We start from the raw sequence: 27,558 nt of genomic DNA, 5'->3' as shown, positions 1-27,558 counted from the left end.
ACCATCCAAGGTCCCATGGATTACTTGCTTAGGATCCTCGCTGAAAAGCTTCAGTTCAGGTGAATTATACCAGCTGGAGGTAATATGTCCTATTTCCAAGTGAGACACTGTGTGGCAAACATCCTTTTTGGACTATAAGATAATCTTAGGATTTAAATTCGGCTTCTGGGTTTTTAAAAATTTTGTCGTCATGGACGGATGCTTTCAAGTTAAACAACTTAAAGCCATTAAAACAGCTTTTTTTCTTTTGTTTGGGGTATTCTTATACAGATTACTATTTTGAAAAGTAGGAGCTTTACAGACCTTTTCATCGTACATGCAAGTGGTGAAAATAGGACCGAATTCCTTGAAAAAAGAAAGGACAATGAAAACACCCTTCTCTCAATCTTTCTTGCTCTATTCATGTAAAAACAGATAATAGATGGGGCAATTTTAATTAATTCCTTTCAAAATTAAATGGATTAGTGCCCAGCATCAAATTTAAAGTTGAATGGGAAACAGACAACAAAATTCCTTTTCTTGATGTTTTAATAATCTGAGACACGACAGAATACAAATCTACCATATACAGAAAACCAACGTTCTCACATTCATACATTCACTACTTTAGCTATCACGACATTCCTATTAAGATAGGTGTAGCCAGCAACCTATTCTTAAAAGCCTTACGAATTTGTTCCCCAGATTTCCTTGAATAAGAATTTAAACTAATTCGTAAGCAGCTTTCGTCTTTAAGGTATCCAGACCATATAATCGAGAAAGTAATTTTCTACCGACCCCCTCAAGACAAGACCAGAGAGACACCAAACAATAAAATAAAAATTCCACACCTGACAGGATTAAGATGGTGACCCAGACTCTAGGAAAATCTAACCCTTTTGCATTTACTTACCCAAACACCTTAGCCAAATCCCTGATTAACGTCCAACAAAAGACATCCCCCAAGGACACAGGCGTTTACGAAATCCCATGCCTGGACTGTGACTAATCTTACATCGGATTTACAGGAAAATCACTTCCCCATATAAATGAACATAATCACAGAATAAACTGGAATTTGTCACGTATAATTTATAGCAGCAACTACCGGTACAAGAGTCAAATGGTGGAATCGGCCTTGATTAAAGAGAAACGGGTAATGAACATCTCAAAGGGCGCATGGGATTCCGATGTCATTGACAAAGTTTTCATCCAACCAACACTTAAGAATGACCTAAATTAGCTTACCTGTGGATGGATCTCTTAGTATAAATACCATTTTTTCTGTAACTTTTCTCATTCATCCACCTGAAGAGGGAGACAGCAGTCTCTGAAATATAGTATTTTCTCTATATTTTGGCATTTTATGGGCTCCTTTTATTATATATATATATAATATTATATATATATATTATATGATATATATATATATATATATATATTAATATATATATATCTATATATATATTTTATAATATATATTTATATATACACACACACACACGCGCACACACACACACACACACACACACACATATATATATATATATATATCTATATATATATATATATATATATATATATATATATATAATGAAAGCTGAATTCTCTATCACACTACGATCCCAAACCAAAAGCAATGAAAGAGAAAAAATCCTATAATAATTTTCATTTGAGAATTTCCAACTGTAATGACTTTTACACCCAGAATTGACTGCGTTTATATCTTTAGAAAATCTTCGCATTTGCATCCTTAGTGTTAATCAAACGAAGATTCAGATGAAGTACTCTAAAGTGTAAATTTACAAACCGTTTCTCGAGAACACGAATTTTTCTCTTTATTTGGGAGAAAACAATCTTTATGTGGGCTGATTAGAGTGTGCCAGAGAGTTGGCTCACGGCCGCATTTCATTCCTTTTCTATATGTTTCAAATTTCACCTGTGACTGCTAACCTGTTCATTTTGCATCTGACAAAAAACATACGTACCATTGTTTTGACCCATCAGCAGCACACTCATAGATGTCTAGAGTTTCCAAGTTTCCTGACACTCTGCCTTTCCTTCACTGTCGACAACACGACGGCTATACATTGCCATGAGTCTTCTTGTCCAATTCAAGGTACAGAACAAAACCAGTTACCGAGTTGCTTAGTAGTCATGGAAGGAACGACGAAAAGCAAAACGTTATGGCGGGGGCGAAAGTGGCCCAAAACGATGTGTTGCTTTAATGGCTTCTTACTATATTCGTTTTCTCGTTTTCTGTCTACATGTCTTTTCAAGTGCATTAAATGAGTCATGAGTAATATTCGAATGTTTTAAGTTATATCGAATTATCATCATGTGATCAGAATCAACTATCGATATCTTTTGGCCCAGGTACGAGCTCCTGCAGCCACCAGACCGTGTTTGGGGAGTCGCTGTAGCTAACGGCAGCTGGACAGGCATGCTCGGAATGCTTCAGAGGGAGGTGAGAGTACATATATACATATATATATATATATATATATATATATATATATATATATATATATATATATATATATATACATATGCAAAATAAAAACACTGTATCGTGCTTCTAAGAAAACAATAGAGGGATCCACAGTAATATCCTTGTTTATCTAGATATATGTTTATACAAAGCTTAAAGCTTTCGTCCATCCTCCTGTGGACTTGATCAAGTCCACAGGAGGATGGACGAAAGCCTTTAAGCTTTGTATAAACATATATCTAGATAACCAAGGATATTACCAGTGGATCCCTCTATTGATATTATCCCTCAGAATGATCATAATTCAATAATACGGTTCAGCCTCTCATGAATTCACTTTAATATGAACGATCGCCTAACCATATCCAGCTGTTAACCATTCTAATGATGAATTCTATACTCCCTCTGTTACCTAATTTACTTAATTTACCTATCCCCACACCGCTCCCGGACCCCTGACAAAAAAACAGGAGGTGGAAATGGCCGTAGGGTCCGTTCGCCGTGTCGAGAGCGAGAGAAACCGTGTGTGATTTTGCAACGCCCGTCTACGCGGAGAACATGGCCGTCCTCATGGTGCGTCCCAGACTTCAGAACGATCTCTCGGGATTCCTCAAACCCTTCACTCCGGTTGTAAGTGTTGTTATTTCGCTACTTCCTTGTCAGTTTGAAGTTACCTAATGACTTCGGTATTTTTTGTAAGTGCTGTTATTTATTCATTTTTGCATTACTCATAACTTGCCAGCACTAATAAATGACTTGCTTTATGACAAGTTACTCTGAGCACCTCCTTAATTTCTCATTCGCTTCATCTCTGGAATGAATAGAGAATTTAGGCCAAACCGCAAACGCCAGGCGCTGGGACCTATGAGATCATTCAGCGCTGAAAGGGATTTGAAAATAAAAACGTTCTAAATGTGTAACAGGAGGAAAACCTCAAAACAGTGGCACTATGGAACAATTGTTAGGAGAGGGTTGACAGTAAAATGGAAGGAAAAAATACAAAAGGAAGTCCAGTAAAATTAATAAAAGTGGATGCAGCTATTGCCGAAGGGATGCTGCCAAGAATGTTAAGTAATGCCTACAATACTCCGTGGGAGGTGCATTGCTGCACAACCAGCCGCCCCCCCCCCACTCCCCCCATACCAAGGGGTTTGCTTAATCTCTGACTTGGTAACGATATTTATTCAATATCTATACTCTGGTTTTTTTATCTGTCCATCCACCTGTGGTGTTTTTGTATGGTAACACTACGTCCGGGGCTTTAGATAGTTACGCTATGTGTACGTTTTAGGTAAATCAAAGGATATCTGGATGTACATTTGCAACTGAAAAGTGTTTTCATAATTTACTGTATGCGAATTACACCGTTAATATTCGAAATAGGTTATTATTATAATCGTTGAATGTAAGTTGAATGTAACTGTCTAAAGCCCGGGACGCAGTGTTACCATACAAAAACACCACAGGCGGATGGACAGATGAAAAAAAACAGAGTATAGGTACCACTTAGCAAATTTGGTGTTCTGACTTACAGTACATCACAAGAGGTCTACTACTTATAAAAATATCAGTATTGTTGTTTCGTTAAAGGGATTCCTTTGTGTAGTCTTAGTCCCCCTCGCTGCTTTATGTTCCTTTTAAACCTATCTTGATATCTATACACAAATGAAACTGAAATTCCCTCAATGCACGTTCTTTGTATTAGATTATACGGCATATATTGTAGAAAAAATCATAGGATGAAAACCATATTATTATTGTTATTATCATTATTTTTAATATTATTATTTTTTGTTTATCACAGTCCTCCAATTCGACTGGGTGTATTTATAGTGTGGGGTTCAATAATAATGTGGAGTTCCGGGTTGAATCCCGACTCCTAAAGAGGCAGGATGCAACCCGGAACCCCACATTGTTATTATTATTATTATTATTATTATTATTATTATTATTATTATTATTATTATTATTGCAGGTGTGGATGATGGTTTTCATTTCTATGGTCCTCGTGGCATCTACTTTCGCTTTTTCTATTCTACATGAAGGGGCCGTCTTTGGTCACTACCATCCGTGAGCGTTTATATACATACATTCATATTTTCACACATGCGTGTTTGTATGTATGTATGTATATTTATAATTTCTTCTGTTTACCTATAAATATTCGTTGTGGTTAATTTCAATTTGTAAGTTTATGTGATCCCCTGTTCTCGAAATGAAGTGACAAACGCTGTTTTCGAGGACATTTCTCGGTCGAAATTTTTTTATGGATTTCGACTCGAGAAAATATTCTATTCTTTTTTATTCCCAATCTTTTCCAGCTAAATTACTACTGCGATGTTTCCAGAACACTTACCAGCGAACTTGAGTACTAAATAAGGGCGTAATTAGGAAATTAAGGTAATGAAAAAAAGGAAGATGATAACAGTAGAGACAGAATGGACATATTCGCTTTTTGAGGACCAATGAAGCTTATGGTCGTACGGCTTACTAAGCAGCTGTTATCACTCTCGAATCCCAAAAGAAACTGCATAGTGCACCGCAAACACTTTGTAAAGTAACCTTTTTCAAAGTAGCGACGCGCATGGTCGACTGTATATGAAAACATGTAATATATCGATAAAATCCTATCAAATGTAAATTGAGATAAGTGAAATTCAGATGTTTCGTGTGATTTTCTGTCCCCTATCACCTCCCCCCTCCCCCCTCCCCCCCTCCCCCTTCCCCCCCTCCCCTGCACCCCCTCCCCCCCTTCCAACAAAGTTCCTAAACATTCATTGAAATATGGGGAATTAAAATTATCCTACCGACCTGGCAAATTTGCCTGAAAGAGGTTATAAGTGTCAATGAGTTTATTATATTCCTAAGTCCTTCACCGCACTTGCTATTTTCTCCCTCTCTAACATTAGCTAGGATACTATTATAGTTCTATGTCTCTAAAAACCCAGTTTTCTAAAGACTTCATCATCAAACATCGCACAATTGGTCAGGGAAGAATAGCAATTTTTTTATTATGCTAAATATTCTTTCCTTTTCTCCTTATTTTCTCAAGTACCCAATTACTAAAAGGAGTAATGGTTATAAACCATCCCAACTGAGCTAAACTGAGTTAAGCTCATGTAAAGTAGTGGGGATTCAAGAAGAAACTTATTAAGATAAATGGTTGAACTCATTTTTACTAACTCTCTTTTTATCTAACACGAGGACAAAATGCAAACTTTTTCTTGACAAATTCAACAAAATTTGTGCGTATGACAATACAATATCTAGTAATACAACTATTATTATATTATTATTATTATTATTATGTATTTTGTTTTTTCAGTCGCGTAATCTCTAGATCAGTTCTATGGGTCCTGAAGACTTTGACACAAGAAGGTAAGTCTTCATTTAGTTAAAGCTACAAGTCTTGGTCCTCATCTGCTTGCAATATCGGTAATTTACTTGTAATTCACTTAGAAGTGATATTAAGGCCCATGATCTTTTTTCTTAAACATTTCCTATTATTAGCAGTTAACCTGCCCTACTTTTTACAATTACAAAGTAAGCATAATTCAGTTGCAAATATGTTGTTGTAAAGTTTATGACGGTCCATTTTTACAGTTTTTGTTACCAAAAGCACTGTAATTTTCTGCTTTTCCCTATCACCAATTGTCCATTTCCACTTATCTCCCTTCGTGGAGTTCCATCTTTAACCACACTTCTCTCCCTGTTCTTTCATATGAGTTTATTCTGATTTTCTCCGCTCGAATCTTCGATCAAGAGATTCCACACTAGTCACCACAAACCATTCTCATCCCTTTGGATATCGGGACTAAATCGCCTGATCCTTCTGTCTCAGATTTCCCCTCCTCCTTCTCCTCCTCCTCCTTCTCCTTCTCCTCCCCCTCCTCTTCTTCCTCCACTTCCCTAAGTTACCGATGTACCTTTTCTCATTACAGCCACGGAGAAGCTTCCGACGGGCGATGCCTGTCGCATCATCATAGTCACTTGGCTCATGGCCTCTTTCGTCTTCATGTCCTCCTACAGCGGCATTCTCACGGCTCTGCTTACCGTGCCAAGGGTCAATATTCCCATCGATTCCGTCGAGGAACTGGTGGCCCAGAAAGATCTCCCGTGGCGGCTTGAAGCAGGGTCTATGATGTTTCAATATTACCAGGTAAAAAAAACTCTCTGACACAGGCACATTAACCCACAGGGACCAACACTTTCACTCAGCACTGGCATCTTAACACTTTTTTGTCTCGGCTGCATTATCATGGCCTCCTTAAAAGGGGCCTTATTTTCACTTAATCGTATATTCTTTTATCTGTTAAATAGACTGTCAATTATGATGATAAAATCACTCATGAAATTTTTGTAACCAAAGATAAAATCCATCATTCTGATTGGGATTTGAATTCACGTCAAGGTGAGAGAGCGAAACCCGTTACCGCAACAAAGGACAAAAACTTAACATTGAATTTTCTTGAAAGCTCAACCCATTACATTTCGGCGAGTGGCCGGATTCGGATACAGATCATCAAAGCGCTGTTCTTCCAGAGATTTTGAAGGTTTACCATTAACTCTGACAGCGTTCCCTAATTCTTAAGTACACCTACCGGTCAAAAGAAACCCTAGCAACTTGACGCTCCGGTTTTCATAAATTTTTCGGAGTATTTTAGCTGTATCCCGTTAACTGTGCTCAAATCAGACCGTTTCCAACCTTGTGGTACCAAGTGCTTTTAGACAGATGCTCATTGTGAAATTCAATTTTCAATCAACTTTTTAAATGACTATTCGCCTTCTGTCAGTGTTGAAAAATATGCAGTATCTCATTCATATGCAACAACAACAACAACAACAACAATAATAATAATAATAATAAAATAATAATAATAATAATAATAATAATAATCATTATTTTTTTTTTTTCTTCTTTTTTTTTTACTCTATCACAGCCCTCTAATTCAACTGGGTGGTATTTATAGTGTGGGGTTCCGGGTTGCATCCTGCCTCCTTGGGAGTCCATCACTTTTCTTACTATGTGCGCCGTTTCTAGGATCACATTCTTCGCATGAGTCCTGGAGCTACTTCGGCCTCTAGTTTTTCTAGATTCCTATTCAGGGTTCTTGGGATCGTGCCTAGTGTTCCTATGATTATGGGTACAATATCCACTGGCATATGCCATATCCTCCTTATTTCTATTTTCAGGTCTTGATACTTATCCATTTTTTCCCTTTCTTTCTCTTCAACTCTGGTGTCCCATGGTATTGCGACATCAGTGAGTGATACTTTCTTCTTGATTTTGTCAATCAACGTCACGTCTGGTCTATTTGCACGTATCACCCTATCTGTTCTGATACCATAGTCCCAGAGGATCTTTGCATGATCGTTTTCTATCACTCTCTCAGGTTGGTGTTCGTACCACTTATTACTGCAAGGTAGCTGGTGTTTCTTGCACAGGCTCCAGTGGAGGGCTTTTGCTACTGAATCATGCTTGCTTCTTTTTGTACTCGTTCTGTGCAAGTGCCGGACATTCGCTTGCTATGTGGTTTATGGTTTCATTTTTCGTATTGCACTTCCTACATATGGGAGAGATGTTATTTCCATCTATCGTTTCTGGTCTATGCTGCGAAGTTCTGCCTTCCTCCATTCCACTATTCCTGCGCTGTATCTGATTACTGGCACTGCCCATGTGTTTATGGCTTTTATCATATTTCCGGCGTTGAGTTTTGACTTGAGTATCGCCTTAAGTCTCTGCATATATTCTTTCCTGATCGTGTCCTTCATCTCTTGATGTTTTATATCCCCTCCTTCCATTATTCCCAGGTATTTGTATCCCGTCTCATCTATGTGTTTGATGTTGTTCCTATCTGGTAGGTTTATCCCTTCAGTCCTTGTTACTTTGCCCTTTTGTATGTTGAATTATTATTATTATTATTATTATTATTATTATTATTATTATTATTATTATTATTATTATTATTATTATTATTATTATCATTATGATATTTAATAAACTAAGGATAATTATTATTATAATCGTTAGTTTATTAAACATTTCTTCATGAAGCTTACATTTCCCTTTTTTCTAGATTTTGATTACAAAAGATGTTCATGAAAATATCTATTTAATGATAGCAAGGAGTTATACCGTGCATCCGGTCGAGTTTTGTCTCACCAGCATAATTCCGTAAACGCTGTATTGTAAGGATAATCAAAAAGCACATTCATCGTAAAATCAATTCCGGTGTCATGTCAATCTCCTACGTCATCCCCTCAGAAGTTGAAACTGCTTAAATCTAAGAAGGCGAAATCAAACACAATACTCTCAGAAAATCAAAGGTTTCGCCACTGATAATTTTTTCTCCTCTCTGCCTAATAGACAGAAATAAAAGAGGAATGGTTAAGCATATGTAGGCAACTTAGTGCTTCCTACAGCATTTGCAACAGACTTGATTTTTCCATTTACGGTCGTTAACTTGTTTTCAAACTGTTTGTGGTATGTATGTTATAGGTTTCCGACGTTCGTTTATGCGATGCTTTACTGTAGTGTGGACTTACCTTAAAATATAGATTATCTCCTCTAAGCGCGACCAAAAAATGGAAATAGAAAAGGTATAAACAAACTATATCCTAGAAATGTTTAAACAAGGAGCCAATTTGTCTCCTACTTTCTGCCGACATATGGATACAGGTGTATCGGTTTTATTTCCTCTTCTCTCATATTCATTTATTTATCACCTCTTCCTATAACTTGCCTTTCTCTGCAGGCTGATTTCCTCTTGGGGTCCTCTTGGGTTTCCAGTCTATTGACTCTGTCTGCAAGGGTCTTCAGCTGAAGATTTAAAGAAATGAAAAACAGAAATGAACATTATGTACATTGATTTTCCTGTTAAACTCCTTGCAGGAAGCTACCGAGGGCGTGAGGAAGAAAGTATTTGATGGGCGAGAAGGAGTGTTTCAAGACTGCTGGGCTGACAGAAATCCTATCTCTGAGGGGAAATTCGCAGGCATTTGTGACCTCACGACAATGAAGAAAGCAATGTCTTGGGATTTCAGGTGAGTGAAATGTGCTTAAGGTGACCGAAGTAATTGTTATTACCGTTGTAATAACAATTATAACGATTTCTACAACTAATGACTTTATTCATATGTCGTAATAATGTGTTATCTGTTCGAAACTACTTTGTTTAGTTCAGCCTCATATTATCCGTAGCAGTTTTGGCTTTCAGGTCATAAGTGGGTAAATAACACAGATGAATAGTTTCTTAACCAAGTCAAAATTGCTTTATTTCATCTTTAAGGTATCAGTTATTTAAGAATCTATAATGATTTTTATATTGATTTTTAGTCACCGAGCCCTGTGGTTGAGGTGTAAGAATATTACCGCCGTAGGTCCTGCGTGTCGTTAAAGGCGACTAATAGGACAGCAGCTGCCTTGCAGTCTTACTTTTTTAGTAAAAGGCTAGGCCCACCGCCAATAACTGTGGAAACTGCTGCCTTGCAGCCTTACTTTTTTAGTAAAAGGCTAGGCCCACCGCCAATAACTGTGGAAACTGCTGCCTTGCAGTCTTACTTTTTTAGTAAAAGGCTAGGCCCACCGCCAATAACTGTGGAAACTGCTGCCTTGCAGTCTTACTTTTTTAGTAAAAGGCTAGGCCCACCGCCAATAACTGTGGAAACTGCTGCCTTGCAGTCTTACTTTTTTAGTAAAAGGCTAGGCCCACCGCCAATAACTGGAAACTGCCGCCTTGCAGTCTTACTTTTTTAGTAAAAGGCTAGGCCCACCGCCAATAACTGGAAACTGCTGTCTTGCAGTCTTACTTTTTAGTAAAAGGCTAGGCCCACCGCCAATAACTGGAAACTGCTGCCTTGCAGCCTTACTTTTTTAGTAAAAGGCTAGGCCCACCGCCAATAACTGGAAACTGCTGTCTTGCAGTCTTACTTTTTAGTCAAAGGCTAGGCCCACCGCCAATAAGTGTGGAAGCTGCTGCCTTGCAGTCTTACTTTTTAGTCAAAGGCTAGGCCCACCGCCAATAACTGGAAACTGCTGCCTTGCAGTCTTACTTTTTTAGTAAAAGGCTAGGCCCACCGCCAATAACTGGAAACTGCTGTCTTGCAGTCTTATGTTTTAGTCAAAGGCCAGACCCACTGCCAATAACTGGAAACTGCTGCCTTGCAGTCTTATGTTTTAGTCAAAGGCTAGGCCTCCCGCCAACAACTGTGGAAGATGCTGCCTTGCAGTCTTACTTTTTTAGGAAAAGGCTAGTCCCACCGCCAAAAACTGTGGAAACTGCTGCCTTGCAGTCTTATTTTTTTAGTAAAAGGCTAGGCCCACCGCCAATAACTAGAAACTGCTGCCTTGCAGTCTTACTTTTTAGTAAAAGGCTAGGCCTCCCACCAATAACTGTGGAAAATGCTGTCTTGCAGTCTTACTTTTTAGTAAGAGGCCAGGCCCACTTCCAATAACTGGAAACTGCTGCCTTGCAGTCTTACTTTTTAGTCAAAGGCTAGGCCCACCATCAATAACTGTGGAAACTGTTGCCTTGCAGGTGGACTTTTTAGTCAAAGGCTAGGCCCACCGCCAATAACTGTGGAAACTGCTGCCTTACAGTCTTACTTTTTAATCAAAGGCGAGGCCCACCGCCAATAACTGTGGAAACTGCTGCCTTACAGTCTTACTTTTTAATCAAAGGCGAGGCCCACCACCAATAACTGTGGAAACTGCTGCCTTGCAGGTGGACTTTTTAGTCAAAGGCTAGGCACACCGCCAATAACTGTGGAAACTGCTGCCTTGCAGTCTTACTTTTTAGTCAAAAGCGAGACTCACCACCAATAACAGTGGTTGATGACAGCAAGGGCACGCGGTCATAAAAACCCCTCTGCCAAACAATAAACCAATGCTGATGTTGGTGGAGGATGATGCCTTTGATGGAAGGTAGTGGAGAAGGTGCATCAAGCGACCGACCCCTTAACGTAGGGATAACGGTGGGAAAGAAGATTGATTTTTAGTCAACATCTATAACTGAAGCAGACGTGTAGTGCCTTTAACAGGACCCTGTCTGTCAACAAGCAAAGTTTCCCAAAAATAATTTTACAACTAAAATATAAAATTAAGTCTTCTTTAATGAACTTAGCAAACAAACAAAGGCTTTGGATGGACGACACACATTTGTCAAGTGATCTAGCTAATTAAATGTGATTATCGTACTAGGATCAAATCAAACGGGTCTGCTCTAATCATTTCTATTCCTCTGCACTTCATCTCTCCTTTTTTTTTCTTTTTTGCTGATTTATCTTGCTCAGTCATTTGGTTGACTTTAACAAGGTTGCATAAAGGGTTTGCACAGTGTATCTATGGAGCTTTGTTATTCCTTAAGAAGCACGTATCAGTCGTCTTAACATATTTTTTTACGTTAGTTTTGATTATGTTTCCATTTTCATTCTCTATTGTCTGTAATCTGCCAAAAAAAAACATAGTAGCGGCATTTGTCAATGTGACGTCAATTAGCAAACGTGAATAGAAAAATTTAACAAAGCAAATAACATGGCTGAACAACAAGATACGAGTTCTGATGGCATGCTGGATACTGAGTCTGAATCCATTCCCTTCATTTAGAAAATGTTCAAAAGGTCAAGCTGTGAGAAATAAATATACATCACCATTTTGTTTCTCTTTTTTGTGTGTGGAAATTAGGAAAGCCGAAGGCAGTGTTTGAAAGTCAACTTTCGATTACTGTACTAAATTCTTTCATAAAGTATGATATAAAAAACATTTCATACAATCTATGATACCATAAAGACTTTAACTGTATCGATATTTTTTATAATCATACCTACAATCAAGCCTAAGCTAAATTAACATATTTAATTGAACCTTTACGAATGTTTGGGTGTCCATGCAAAGAACTCTTATTTAACTCATTGGGCTCCTTTTCTGTTATGAACAAGCTTTGTGCTGTTAACTTTATTTGTTATCTAAACCTTTATATACTACAAGTTTTTAGCGTCTTATCATTCAGCGTGTACCACATACAGAAATAGAAACAAGTCATACATAAAGATGAAATCAATAGTTTATTATATTCTTAATGTATTTAGTTTCTTTCTTATTTTATGTCTTGTTTAAGACTTAAAGGGAAAGAGCTGTTATTTCGGGGAGAAGGGACCTTCAGGGGCTTCTCTCTCTCTCTCTCTCTCTCTCTCTCTCTCTCTCTCTACTGATTACAATTACAGCCCAGAAATGGCATATACTACATAAATATGTTTTATTTATTTTTTTTTTAACTTTTTCAGTCGTGTGAGTGGATGATAGCACATGGGAAAGATGATGTAGTATAGTAACTTCTTCAACATGATGAAAAGCACTTCAAATGTTGCCATTTTAACATGTCTTAAGAATACAACATGGCTCGACATTTAAGTTGCAAACGACATTTTCAGACCCATTTTGTATGTTATCAGTGGCGGATCTAGAACTCTTTCTGGGGGGCGGGTGGGGGTCATATAGATATATATATATATATATATAATATATATATATAATTATATCTATATATATAGACTATATATATTTAGATATAATATATATCTAATAAAAGGAGCCCATAAAAACACCAAAATGTAGAGAGAAAAGTACTATATTTCAGAGACTGCTGTCTCTCTCTTCAGGTATATGAATGAGAAAAGTTTACAGAAAAGGTGGTATTTATACCAAGAGATTCGTCCACAAGTAAGCCAATTTAGGTCACCCCCGCTGATAATCTTCCTTTAATCTTCTTAAGCGTTGGTTGAATGAACACTGCGTCGACGATGTCGGATGTCCAATTCCCTTTTGAGATGTTCATTACCTGCTTCTCTTTTATTAAGGCCGATTCCATCATTTGACTCTTGTACCGGCAGTTGCTGCTATAAATTACACGTGACATATTCCAGTTTATTCTATGGTTATGTTCATTTATATGATTGAAAATAGCCGAGTTCTGTTGTCCATACCTAACTGACCGTTTGTGTTGTATTAATCTCTGGGGAAGTGATTTACCTGTAAATCGATGTAAGATTGGTCACAGTCCTGGCATGGGATCTCATATACCCCCAGAGTCTTTGGGCGATGTCTTTTGTTGGACGTTAATCAGGGATTTGGCTAAGGTATTTGGGTAGGTAAATGCAAAAGGGTTGGATTCCCAAGGGTGTGAGTTACTCTCTTAATCGTCTCCAGGTGGGGAATTTTTATTTTATTGTTGGGTGTGTCTCTGGTCTTGTCTTTAGGGGGTCGGTAGAAAATTACGTTTGCTTTTTGAATTGCTTTCTCAATTATATGTCAGGATACTTTAAAGATGAAAGTTGCTTGCGAATTAGTTCAAATTCTTTTTCCAGGAAATCTGGGGAACAAATTCGTAAGGCTCTTAAGAATAGGTTGCTAGCTAGACCTATCTTGATGGTATTGTCATGATAGCTAAAATAGTGAATATATGAAAGTGAGAACGTTGGTTTTCTGTATATGGTAAATTTGTATTCTGTCGTGTCTCTGATTATTAAAACATCAAGAAAAGGAATTTTGTTGTCTGTTTCCCATTCAACTTTAAATTTGATGCTGGGCACTAATGCGTTTAATTTTGAGAGGAATTCATTAAAATTACCCCACTTATTATCCCAAATGTTAGTATGTCATCCACGTATCTCATCCACAGCATGTTTTTGGGTTTATTGCATTTATTACTGTAGTTTCAAAGTATTCCATGTACAGATTGGCTAAAATAGGACTTAAAGGACTACCCATACTACACCCGAATTTTTGCTTGTAGAATGATTCCCCGAATGAAAATACGTTATTAGATGCACATAATTCAACTAACTTTATTATTTTGTCAAGTGCCAAAGGGAAATGATCTGAATAGGGGGATAATTTTTCCCTTAAAAACTGAAGAACGTCCTGTACTGGTACTTTTGTGAATAGGGAGTCTACGTCAAGGCTTAAAAGTTTTATGTTGTGAAGTGGTATATGTGCTTCTCTGAATTTGTGACAAAAGTCTTCCGAATGTTTGATGTGACTGGGAGAAAAAGTGCCTAAAAAAGGAGAAAGGAGGCCAGCTAACCATTTAGAAATTTTGTAATTGAAAGCTCCGGCGCATGAAACGATGGGTCTGAATGGAAGATTGTCTTTGTGAGTTTTTGGGAAAGACCATAAAAGTAGGGTAATTTAGGATTAATTACTTTAAATTTCTCTAATAGTTTCAATACTCTTTTTGTCTTGGCCAATTAATCTTACTTTCCGAAAAAATTCTGTGGGAACGTTCTGGAGGGGATTTTTCGTCAGTTTTTCGTAAGTATTTGTGTCGCTAAGGAGCTGGTTGATTTTGTCGAGGTAGAAGTCTTTGTCCATTATTACAATTTTGCCGTCTTTGTCGGATCTACTTATTATAACATCTAACTTTTTTAGCGAGTGGATGGCTATCATGAATCTGCGGGGAACAGGATATTTCTTATGAAGGTCAGTTAAAAGCATTTAGTAACACTCCTTTTAAACATATCTCTTCACGGCTGTAGTTTTTGTCAGATATGAATTTATCAAAAGCCACTATGAAGTCTAGGTTGTTTTTGCGGTCTGGCATTAGGGCAAAGGATAAGCCTAAATTTAAACTAAATGTTGATTTACAGTAAGGTGTTGTTGGATAAGTTTAAAACTTTGTCTTGTTGTTCAAGATTATTCCATGCGCTATTATCTATTAGGTTATTTAACTTGCGTAAAAGTCTGTTGGAATGAGTCACGCTATTATAGGCAGCAATGTCGGAACAGAATGAAATCAGATACCTGTATACGTGGTCCGTAGTGAGGAGGCGAAGATTAGATTGAGTTCCATATATCACTCTGCGTAGCACGAAGATGTCGTTTCTCGTATTGGTGATTCTTTCTTCCAGGAAAATCTTGTGTGATAGAGGGAAGGGGTTTGATTGCAGAGTCCATCTCCCGAATCCGTACATTTTTGGAAAGTACTTGTTCTTTGAGGCATTCTTCCAAAAAGTGTTTTTGGTTTTTCAGCCGGTGTAGTCTGTTCAGTTCTTTTTCAAACTTGCGGAAAACTGGCTTGACTTCTGGAAGTGAGTGAAGAATCGTGGAAAGGCGGTTGAATTCCATAATGGGCTGACAATGACTGGTAAAAGTGTTCTGTAACAACAGAATTCCATCTAATAAAAGGAGCCCATCAAAAACACAAAATGTCGAGGAAAGAAAAGTTACTATATTTCAGAGACTGCTGTCTCTCTCTTCAGGTATATGAATGAGAAAAGTTTACAGAAAAGGTGGTATTTATACCAAGAGATTCGTCCACAAGTAAGCCAATTTAGGTCACCCCCGCTGATAATCTTCCTTTAATCTTCTTAAGCGTTGGTTGAATGAACACTGCGTCGACGATGTCTGATGTCCAATTCCCTTTTGAGATGTTCATTACCTGCTTCTCTTTATTAAGGCCGATTCCATCATTTGACTCTTGTACCGGCAGTTTGCTGCTATAAATTACACGTGACATATTCCAGTTTATTCTATGGTTATGTTCATTTATATGATTGAAAATAGCCGAGTTCTGTTGTCCATACCTAACTGACCGTTTGTGTTGTATTAATCTCTGGGGAAGTGATTTACCTGTAAATCCGATGTAAGATTGGTCACAGTCCTGGCATGGGATCTCATATACCCCAGAGTCTTTGGGCGATGTCTTTTGTTGGACGTTAATCAGGGATTTGGCTAAGGTATTTGGGTAGGTAAATGCAAAAGGGTTGGATTTCCCAAGGGTGTGAGTTACTCTCTTTCCACGATTCTTCACTCACTTCCAGAAGTCAAGCCAGTTTTCCGCAAGTTTGAAAAAGAACTGAACGACTACACCGGCTGAAAAACCAAAAACACTTTTTGGAAGAATGCCTCAAAGAACAAGTACTTCCAAAAATGTACGGATTCGGGAGATGGACTCTGCAATCAAACCCCTTCCCTCTATCACACAAGATTTTCCTGGAAGAAAGAATCACCAATACGAGAAACGACATCTTCGTGCTACGCAGAGTGATATATGGAACTCAATCTAATCTTCGCCTCCTCACTACGGACCACGTATACAGGTATCTGATTTCATTCTGTTCCGACATTGCTGCCTATAATAGCGTGACTCATTCCAACAGATTTTCTTTTACGCAAGTTAAATAACCTAATAGATAATAGCGCATGGAATAATCTTGAACAACAAGACAAAGTTTTAAAATTTACTTATCCAACACCCCTTACTGTAAATCAAACAACCTTTAGTTTTTTAAATTTAGGCTTATCCTTTGCCCTAATGCCAGACCGCAAAAACAACCTAGACTTCATAGTGGCTTTTGATAAATTCATATCTGACAAAAACTACAGCCGTGAAGAGATATGTTTAAAAGGAGTGTTACTAAATGCTTTAACTGACCTTCATAAGAAATATCCTGTTCCCCGCAGATTCATGATAGCCATCCACTCGCTAAAAAAGTTAGATGTATAATAAGTAGATCCGACAAAGACGGCAAAATTGTAATAATGGACAAAGACTTCTACCTCGACAAAATCAACCAGCTCCTTAGCGACACAAATACTTACGAAAACTGACGAAAAATCCCCTCCAGAACGTTCCCACAGAATTTTTTCGGAAAGTAAGATTAATTGGCCAAGACAAAAAAGAGTCTTGAAACATATTAGAGAAATTTAAAGTAATTAATCCTAAATTACCCTACTTTTATGGTCTTCCCAAAACTCACAAAGACAATCTTCCATTCAGACCCATCGTTTCATGCGCCGGAGCTTTCAATTACAAAATTTCTAAATGGTTAGCTGGCCTCCTTTCTCCTTTTTTAGGCACTTTTTCTCCCAGTCACATCAAACATTCGGAAGACTTTTGTCACAAATTCAGAGAAGCACATATACCACTTCACAACATAAAACTTTTAAGCCTTGACGTAGACTCCCTATTCACAAAAGTACCAGTACAGGACGTTCTTCAGTTTTTAAGGGAAAAATTATCCCCCTATTCAGATCATTTCCCTTTGGCACTTGACAAATAATAAAGTTAGTTGAATTATGTGCATCTAATAACGTATTTTCATTCGGGGAATCATTCTACAAGCAAAAATTCGGGTGTAGTATGGGTAGTCCTTTAAGTCCTATTTTAGCCAATCTGTACATGGAATACTTTGAAACTACAGTAATAAATGCAATAAAACCCAAAAAACATGCTGTGGATGAGATACGTGGATGACATACTAACATTTTGGGATAATAAGTGGGGTAATTTTAATGAATTCCTCTCAAAATTAAACGCATTAGTGCCCAGCATCAAATTTAAAGTTGAATGGGAAACAGACAACAAAATTCCTTTTCTTGATGTTTTAATAATCAGAGACACGACAGAATACAAATTTTACCATATACAGAAAACCAACGTTCTCACTTTCATATATTCACTATTTTAGCTATCATGACAATACCATCAAGATAGTCTAGCTAGCAACCTATTCTTAAGAGCCTTACGAATTTGTTCCCCAGATTTCCTGGAAAAGAATTTGAACTAATTCGCAAGCAACTTTCATCTTTAAAGTATCCTGACCATATAATTGAGAAAGCAATTCAAAAAGCAAACGTAATTTTCTACCGACCCCCTAAAGACAAGACCAGAGACACACCCAACAATAAAATAAAAATTCCCCACCTGGAGACGATTAAGAGAGTAACTCACACCCTTGGGAAATCCAACCCTTTTGCATTTACCTACCCAAATACCTTAGCCAAATCCCTGATTAACGTCCAACAAAAGACATCGCCCAAAGACTCTGGGGTATATGAGATCCCATGCCAGGACTGTGACCAATCTTACATCGGATTTACAGGTAAATCACTTCCCCAGAGATTAATACAACACAAACGGTCAGTTAGGTATGGACAACAGAACTCGGCTATTTTCAATCATATAAATGAACATAACCATAGAATAAACTGGAATATGTCACGTGTAATTTATAGCAGCAACTGCCGGTACAAGAGTCAAATGATGGAATCGGCCTTAATAAAAGAGAAGCAAGGTAATGAACATCTCAAAAGGGAATTGGAACATCCGACATCGTCGACGCAGTGTTCATTCAACCAACGCTTAAGAAGATTAAAGGAAGATTATCAGCGGGGGTGACCTAAATTGGCTTACTTGTGGACGAATCTCTTGGTATAAATACCACCTTTTCTGTAAACTTTTCTCATTCATATACCTGAAGAGAGAGACAGCAGTCTCTGAAATATAGTACTTTTCTCTCTACATTTTGGTGTTTTTATGGGCTCCTTTTATTAGATGGAATTCTGTTGTTACAGAACACTTTTACCAGTCATATATATATATTATGAATATATATATATATAAATATATTAACTATATATATATCTATATATATATATATATATATATATATTCTATATATATATTATATAGTAATATATGTATGTAACGTTATATACATATACGGTACATATATGTCAATATTTATATATGTGTACACACACACACACACACACACACACACACATATATATATATATATATATATATATATATATAGATATATATATATATATATTATAGTATACAGACAGTAGTTGTTGTTGTTGTTATTGTTTTTGTTGTTGAACTACAGTGATGGCTTTTGTTGAAATAAGTATTAACTAAGCAAAATTTTGCTGCTAATAAGGATTTATTGAAAGAAAAATATGTTATGTTATTCATATCCATGGGTGGGGGCCCACGTTACCGGGTGGACCCCCCTTAAATCCGCCACTGTATGTTTAGTTCTTATTTACAGTTAGCGAAGCTGAGTAGACAACGTTTTAATCTTATTGTACTGGAATTCTCATCCTTTTATTTATTTACTTTCATAAAATTAACGGGTTAATTTTCGAAGATCCGGAAACGTTTTTCCAAACATCAGTTAGTCAATTTCTTCCTAGAACTGAGAGTAATCTTATACATACGTAACGATTATTTCCTCAGCGCATCTGTCCATATCTAACCATTTTGAGGTTCTTCCACAGCACCTCTGGTTCTTGTCACCTGTATATCTCAAAAGAAGTAGCTTACAGCAACGTCATGATCGCCATGGCTTACAAGACCAACTCTTCATACCAAGCTCGTGGAAATTACTGGTAAGCAAGTAGCTAATTTTTAAAGATTCTCTTTATATTTCTGAATGGTCTAACTATGAGCTTGACTATCTAACTAAAAATAAAATGGTTCAAGACTAAAATATGTTTGCTCCATTTTTTTTATTGACTAAAAGAGCCAACTTTCAGTAATCGATCAATTCCAAGAAAAAAAAACACGAACAACGGTCAATTGTTTTTTTTTTCACGAGTTCTTCCTTTGGAGAACAATAGCCAGACCGAGAAGCGAATTCTCGATCGATCAAGTGAATAAACTGGCTTTGGTCAAGAGATGGTCTCAGTAACATAATAACATACTAGTTTATATCTTCGTTCTTATTTGGCTGTGATTAACTCTACTCTCATCATTCTTTTACTTCAGTTTCCAATCCTGTATTTAGCTTTATTTTCCGTTAATTCTGGATTCCACTCTTTCATATTTTAACTTCCGCTAGAACCCCCTTAGGGAGTTAGCGCCGTTAAAGCGCCTCATGTGGTGCACTGTAAGCATTACGGAGCACCGACAATTCCGCGCAGGACAACTCAGCGCCGACAATCCCGCGCCGACAATTCAGCTTAGAGACAATTCAGCGCATGACAATTCAGCTTAGAGACAATTATGCGCATGACGATTCAGGCCAAGGACTATTCAGCACAAAGACATTTTGCGAAATAAAATAAAAACGGAAAACGAAGAAAACAGTCATTTAATTAATCTTTTATTTGTAACACATTGAATTTTAAAAAGTAGACAAATATTTATTGAAATTACATACTTTAAAATATTCCTGTACAAACATATTCATACTAACTTATTTCTGCAATTCATGAGGTAGCTTATATTTTGTAAGTAATCCAATTTGTTTGCTCGATTCCCATATTTCCTGACTGGCGTTTTTATTGCTTTAGCTGTTCTCTGATAATTTGCTTTTTTTCTGGAATCGTCGTGTCCAGTTGTGATTCTCAGTATCCTTTTCACTGCGTTGTCTTGGGCCAATTTCAAAAACTCCACATGAGTATGCGTCATAACTTATTCCCATGAACTTCCATTAACATGAATCGACCTGTGCATGTGTCTTGTGTACAACGCCAAGACTCCTTTTCATTACGAAGTTTTCTATCTAAACGATAGCAAAATCCATTTAATAGAATGTGATCACGAACTTTCTCTGCTAAAGTCCGCTCCATGGTGCTTTTTTTTTTTTTTTTTTCTTAGCTTAGCGAATGTTTGTAAAAAACTACGCTCCAGAAATGGAAATTCATCCAGTCCGAGTTCAGAAGATTACCAGTAACTATTATTCGCTTGTTGTTATAGCAGAAATAACAACCGTTAATTGTTCGATGGTTGAAAGTGTAAACAATCTTAGATTCTTAACAATATTTTTAACTGCAAGTAGTTAGTTTTGTTTTCTGTCGCCAAATCAGAAATAAATTAGTATAATTTTCAATATCTTATTTCAATAAGTATCATATTTCATTTTTTGAATTTCAAAAATAATTTACAAATAAAAACTAATTTGATCAGTGTTTTCTTAATTTTCCATGATTTAGATTTACTTCGCCAAATTGTCTCTGCGCTGAATAGTCCTTGTGTTGAATCGTCATGCGCTGAATTGTCTCTAAGCTGAATTGTCATGTGCTGAAGGTCGGCGCTGAATTGTCCTGCGCGGAATTGTCGGCCCACGAAGCATTACTAAAGGTTGCAGCGTCCCTTCGGCCTCTAGATGCAACCACCTCTTATCTGTCCTGCTTCCTCTCCCCCACCTTGCTGTCCAACCACTCCAACTCCCTCTTTTCACTGTTTCAAGTCCTGAATTACTTTTATTTGGAAGGTGCAATGATGAACTAGCAAACTTATTGGCAGTCGATATAGACATAATGCTTTCACTGACCTATTTACTCATTTATTCATCAACGGTTAAGGATTCAGAGAGTGAAGGAGGCAGGACTCATCGACCTTTGGCTTAAAAGAGAAATCACGAACACTTCCCAGTGCCTCCAGCCACCATCGGCCGATCGCTCGTCCAGCGCAGTAATCAAACTTAAATTAGAGTCCTTCATAGGAATCCTACTTGTCCTGGGTGCTGGTGAGTGGTCGTTAACTTTTTTCTAATGATCAGGGAATTTTGGAAAAAGATTTTTACAAAGTTGCATTTCACTCTTACAAGATCGTAGGGCTTGACGGCTTGTAATTTTTCTTATATGTGCTGCATGCTAATGGAAGGATAAAACAATTATTACTGTCTACCAGAAAAGGGTAGTCAGATAATGATGTTGATAATATAATCATCATAATCATAGCTGGAGCCGTTGGAGGGTGCTAGAGACTCTAGGTATTAATAACATTACCTTATTTCTTAACTTTAATCATGTTTGGCTATGGTGTTCTTTACAACGACTTGCAGCAAATAAGCAGAGTTGCATCTTATTGATCGTAATACATTTTGTGAATTATTTGTTCATGTGAGCATCTACAAGGATAATAAAGCTGAACTGATAAAATGATGATCATAATACATCTAAAAAGATGGTAAGAATGTCAACAGATCAAATTAGGTTCAGCCTTACACCGAGAAACTGTTTTATAAATAGATAAATAAATAAATGAAATATACATATGTGTATGTATATGTATATATATATATATATATATATATATATATATATATAATATATATAGTATATTAGCAGGAGGTTTGATGGTGGAAGACCAGCGTGGATCAGGCAAATAAGAAGGCATGCGTTTTAATTGATTTGTATGAAATAACTGGGCAAAAATCTTAAAGACCTTCATGAAATATGAAGAGTTATGAGGTAAATAGTGTGAAGAGAAGTGTTGAGTTAACAGTACTGGAATAATGAAAGGCCGGAAAAAAGAATACCTTGGAACTGTATTGCAGAAGTGATGAGTGAAGACATCAAGGGAAAGATCAAATGCAAGTGTAAGACTGGAATTTGCGAATAGGTCACAAATGAAAGGTGGAATGCCTGGTGTTCGTACATGATAGTGCGGACTGTAAATAGTGAAGAGAAGTTACACACTGGGGAAAAATCATTTAGCTCAAAAGAGGGCAAAATTATAAGGCGATGAGAGTAAGCAAGAAAGTGACAGACTCTTACATAAATTTAGATACATTGTGGACGACGACAGAATGAGCAAACAAGGGATATACAACGAAGTTAGCCAAGAAAGGGGGAATATGAATCCTTCAAAAGTTGCAGAATGGGTGATGAGTCCTTTGGGAGGCAAAAGGTGGAATATGAAAAAGTCTGTAGGACAGGTCTTCTTTCAAGATGCGTGGTATGCATACTGTGTGTGATTAAAAAAGAAAGTTAGTTGATACTGAAAACAACTGTCTGCACAGTCTATACATAGTTAGCAACGGTTAAGGGGCGGATAATCTGAAAAGACTGAATTTGCATTTGAAAAGTTGTCATAGGTGAAATGGTAGGTAAAATTCTTTTGAAAAAATAGTTTATCAGTAAAAAGGGAATAGTAGATGACAGATAGGGAACCATGAAGTTCATTATGAGAGTATCATAAAAAAATGGCAGACCTCGAAATTACCGGACTTCTGGTTTGGCAGAAGTCTCGGAATGGAAAAATGGTTTTAGTATCAACGGAGAGTAAGAGCTCCAGCAAGGTGTTAGTTGAGGACGCAAGTGTACGCTGTGTTAGATATCATGTCAGTTTGCAAAGCAGCCCCGAGATTTTGGAATTTTAGACAGTTTTTGCGTTTTTCTTTTGGCCATCCCAATTAAAATAACAGATTCGTTTTAGCATGCGTTACAATGCGTGTCATACTGAGGGAATTGTATATACAAAACTGTTTCTCTTCACAGGCCTCACCGTCGGATTTCTAGCGTTCATTTTGGAAATCCTCTTCAACCGTGTTTTCAACTGATTTCAAGATGACGATTGTAATGTACGAGTATACGATGCAGAATCTAAGAAGCATCTATAAGTAATCGCTGGACTCAGTAATCATCTTAAAGACTTTGTAATATACGAATGACTTCTGCTGTCTCTTTCTGCAGTGTATTTGATTCATAGTAAATAATATGTTAAGCCAATGTAGAAAAAAAGAAAATAAAGCTATAGCAAGATATGCGCTTGTAATGTTTTAATGCCTTGATTAGTTAGTCGTCATCAAAAGCCAATCCCCTAAGAGTATTGACGTTATTGGGATGAAGGAAGATTCAATGCATATCTAGAACCGTATAAGAAATACTCGTAAAGCGTTAAGCTTCAGCTTAATGAGGTTAGGTTTCACAATATATTCTTATTATCCTTAAGAAATGTTACCATTGATTTAAGACTAATTACTTAGTATTTCAGTTCTAAGAGTCAATGGAGATTAATATCCATAAAAAAATCTTTTGTTTTCTTACTATTGATTGGAGGTATTCACCATTTGACAACTTTTTGACATGAATAGTTCTAAATTCTGTTTAAATCTAAGAGAGAGGACAGGCATTTCTGCAGGTTTCAATTGTTGCTCGTCAAAATGAGAAACAACTTGAATAAAAATTCGACAAAAACACGTCTGAAGTGGCACCTAAAATCTAAACAGTGCCCATAGGGTCACAAGTCCATTGTCAGTATCATTTGAAGGCCTGGTTCCTCAAGAATCTTTAAACTTCCTTGAAAGTCCTTTTTACTATCTGCCTGTCAGTTAAAGGGCGTTGCATATCTAATAAGAAAAACAAAAGCCTTTTAGAATTCTTGAAGTAATTCAGCTGAATACACTCCAAAACTTGAATCATTCAGCCCTTCTGAATTACAAAAATAATCAGTCCAATCAACAAACGGAAGTCAAAAGCAAAAACCCAACGACCCTCAGATTCTTCACTGTGATAGCAATGACCATAGAATGAAAGTGGACTTCTTGAATTAACTCGGTCTCATAAAGTAGATCAATTAAATAGTGATTTCTCTCAATCAGAAAACATTTTTATCATTAATCTTTTTCTATTTTGATGTGTATAGAAAGTGTGTCAGGGAAAGTCCTGTGATGAATGGGAAATATGGGAGAGAGAACAATATAACTGCTACTGATTGAAACAAAAAATCTGCAGCCAAGGAAAACTATCAACTATCACTTTCATACAAAATCACTAAAAACACGTTATTAGAGTTATAGAATTAATTTTATAATTCTAAGCACTCTTATGTACTCATATGGCTGTTGTAATAAGCAAAGTCTAATAGTAAAAGTAATGTACTATAACAATAAAATTTAATGTTGGAAAAGGTCTCGTCTAAAATAAGAAAGATTTAAACACAGTTCGCACTGTTATGCTTAAATTGAGGTAAGAAACTTTATTTCCCTTGGAAAACAGATCGTGACTCTGGCAGATGTTAAAGTTGCATGAATAGAAGATAAAGGACATACAAATATATTTTGGGCCTATAGTGGACATATGTATAGGGTTTTAAAAATCATCTGTGAGGTATACCCTAGTGCAATTACTTATTGTATGGTATGTTATGGACCTAACCTGAAATGAAAGTATAGTATCCAGTAATAAAGACTTTTCATTTCTTTATAATCTTTGCAGTTATTGTTTAGTACAGCTGAAGAAGACCTTAGGGAAGATCGAAAGCTCCTATTTTATAATCACCTACACTTGGTTTTATGCAATGGCTTTTACTTAATCAAAGTATTATTATCGTTGTTACCAGAATCACATTTACTTCTTGCGAAACTATTTGTTAATTTTAAGAAGCATTTAAATTAGGTTCAGGATTTTCATCCGGCTTTGGGTAAAATTTTTCTTCATGGTTAAAGACTAGGATCGATAACCTGCATCATCTACCTGTGTTCGTTATCCGTGTGTGGTGTCTTTCAAAAGTTTCATTTACACTTCCTCCAATGCTGATTTTTTATTTTTGGCCTGAATAGCATTGATGTTATCAGTAGTTCATTCAAATCTCTCTATTCTACAACAAATTATGAAGTTAAAAAGGTACATTCATAATACATCTTTCAATAAAAAAGGTGAAACTGCCCTATGAAAGAAACCAAGATTTGTGCGATTATCAAAAGCACAGTCAAGGCCAACACAAATTATGGGCCTTGAGCACAGTATAAGATGTCACGTGATAACAGAGGCCTTCAAATTATTGTCTTTAGAGAAACTTAGCTCTGTGAAATGAAGCAGAAAATGTTTATTTATAACTAATATAAAACAATCTTCGATAACCAGTAATTAGTAATGATGACAATAACAGCAAATGACGCCAGAAGCCATCCAAATTTATGAGAAATCGCCGCGGAGGCTCGGACTGGAGAGCACCAAGGCGCGGTCAGCCCGCCAGTGAAGGATGGTATGGGTAATCCGCTTTGACATTTATGGCCTCGCGAGACGCAATTTTGACCTCTATCGGCGGCCCATACAGTCGAAGATACCTTGCCATACCTGTGCCTGCCACGGGATTCTGACCCCAAACGAACGGCCGTAAAGCCCAAAATGGCCCTGCAACCCGCCCATAAGGGCGAAATTGGCGCGATCGCACGTTTGTAAGGGCGAAAGTCGCCCGTCGAAGGAGCCTCCCCGCCGAGAGAACATGACTTTAATGACTTTAGAACAATGGAAAGGCGTCGGAGCGTAAAAGGATAATTGTAGGGTTTGGACGGTTTACTAATCGGATCTGTCAGCACCTTCTTAGCCCCAAGAATTTATGGAAGTTTCGAGCTGAAGGTCACAGCAGTCGACCGAGAGCGAGAGGAGAGAAAGAAGCCTAACGGTACATCCTCCGTACCCTCTGGGAACCGGGCAGCCTTTCTCCCTCGTTGTTTACCTGTGGCGCCTTCTCTCTCCTTCCTGCACTCTGCTCAGCAAAATCACTGCCTGTTTTGCATAGATGGCTCTTCCTTTCCTTTGATAAAACATTCTCGCCAATTCTTTCTTTTTATACATTTTTCATGGAAATGTTTTTTATTTATATCTTATTTAATTGTCTACGGGCAATCTATATTTGTACTGTTAACCCTAGAGTCCTGTTCAGTTTAGCTTTTCACAGAGGGAGAGAGAATGAATATCTGATGAGGGGTTGCTGCATCCAAATCCTTTTCATTTTTATAATATGGTCGCCATCTGGTGCCTAACTCAGTCTCTCTCAGACGGAGAGAGAGTGTAAAATGCTCTAGTTACACCAATGCAGCTTGAGTTTAAGGTTACAGTACGAAATTATGCATGAGAATGGCGGGCGAACTGCGGTCCGAGGGCCACATGCGTCCCACGGAAGCCTGCAGCAAATTAAGTAAGAAGGAAATCAATGAACTTCTGTGAGTGAACACATATCCTTGACAATTTATAAAATATATATTTATATGAACTTAAATTCAACTTATAAACTTCTCCTTTCTCTGCTGATGTCGATGCAGCACCTGATGAATGACAGCTTGAATTCTCAGACAGTCAATTTGATCATTCATTGAAGGAAATGTTTCACTCCCTGCCAGATTATTCGCGAGTTCCTACCAGCAACCTTGTGCCAGACTTTAAACGAAATGTAAAGCAGAATTGTGACCAGAAACATTTTTCCCATTAAATTCCTTGTCCTGGATTCTGAACACGTTTGTTTTTATAAACCATTCTGTCTATATGTTATTATTATTATTATTATTATTATTTGTTTAAGCAGCCATTTCCGACTAAGTCCAATCGGCTGCTTAATGCAGATAAAATCTGTTAAAATTACCATATTAAATAAATATATTTTTAATCATTTAGTTTAAAAAAAAAAAAAAATTGATAAAACATTACTGTACACATTTAACATAAATTTGTATAAAATTATTTATATATATTTTAATATCTGTATCTAATAAAATTATTTATATATGTTTCAAAAGATCTATATTTGTTAAAAATTTTAAACTCTTGCAAATATTTGAGTCATCATCTC

General features: G+C 36.9%; 1 pseudogene; it reads left to right on the top strand.

The window, feature by feature from the left end:
- Nucleotides 1-23,707, top strand: LOC135218939 (glutamate receptor ionotropic, delta-2-like; annotated as a pseudogene).
- The last annotated feature ends 3,851 nt before the right edge of the window (nt 23,708-27,558 follow it).

Source organism: Macrobrachium nipponense, chromosome 1 (genome assembly GCF_015104395.2).
Source record: "Macrobrachium nipponense isolate FS-2020 chromosome 1, ASM1510439v2, whole genome shotgun sequence".
NCBI classification, from domain to species: domain Eukaryota; kingdom Metazoa; phylum Arthropoda; class Malacostraca; order Decapoda; family Palaemonidae; genus Macrobrachium; species Macrobrachium nipponense.
The sequence above is the reverse complement of the archived record's forward strand: the minus strand, read 5'-3'. Positions and strand labels throughout refer to the sequence as shown.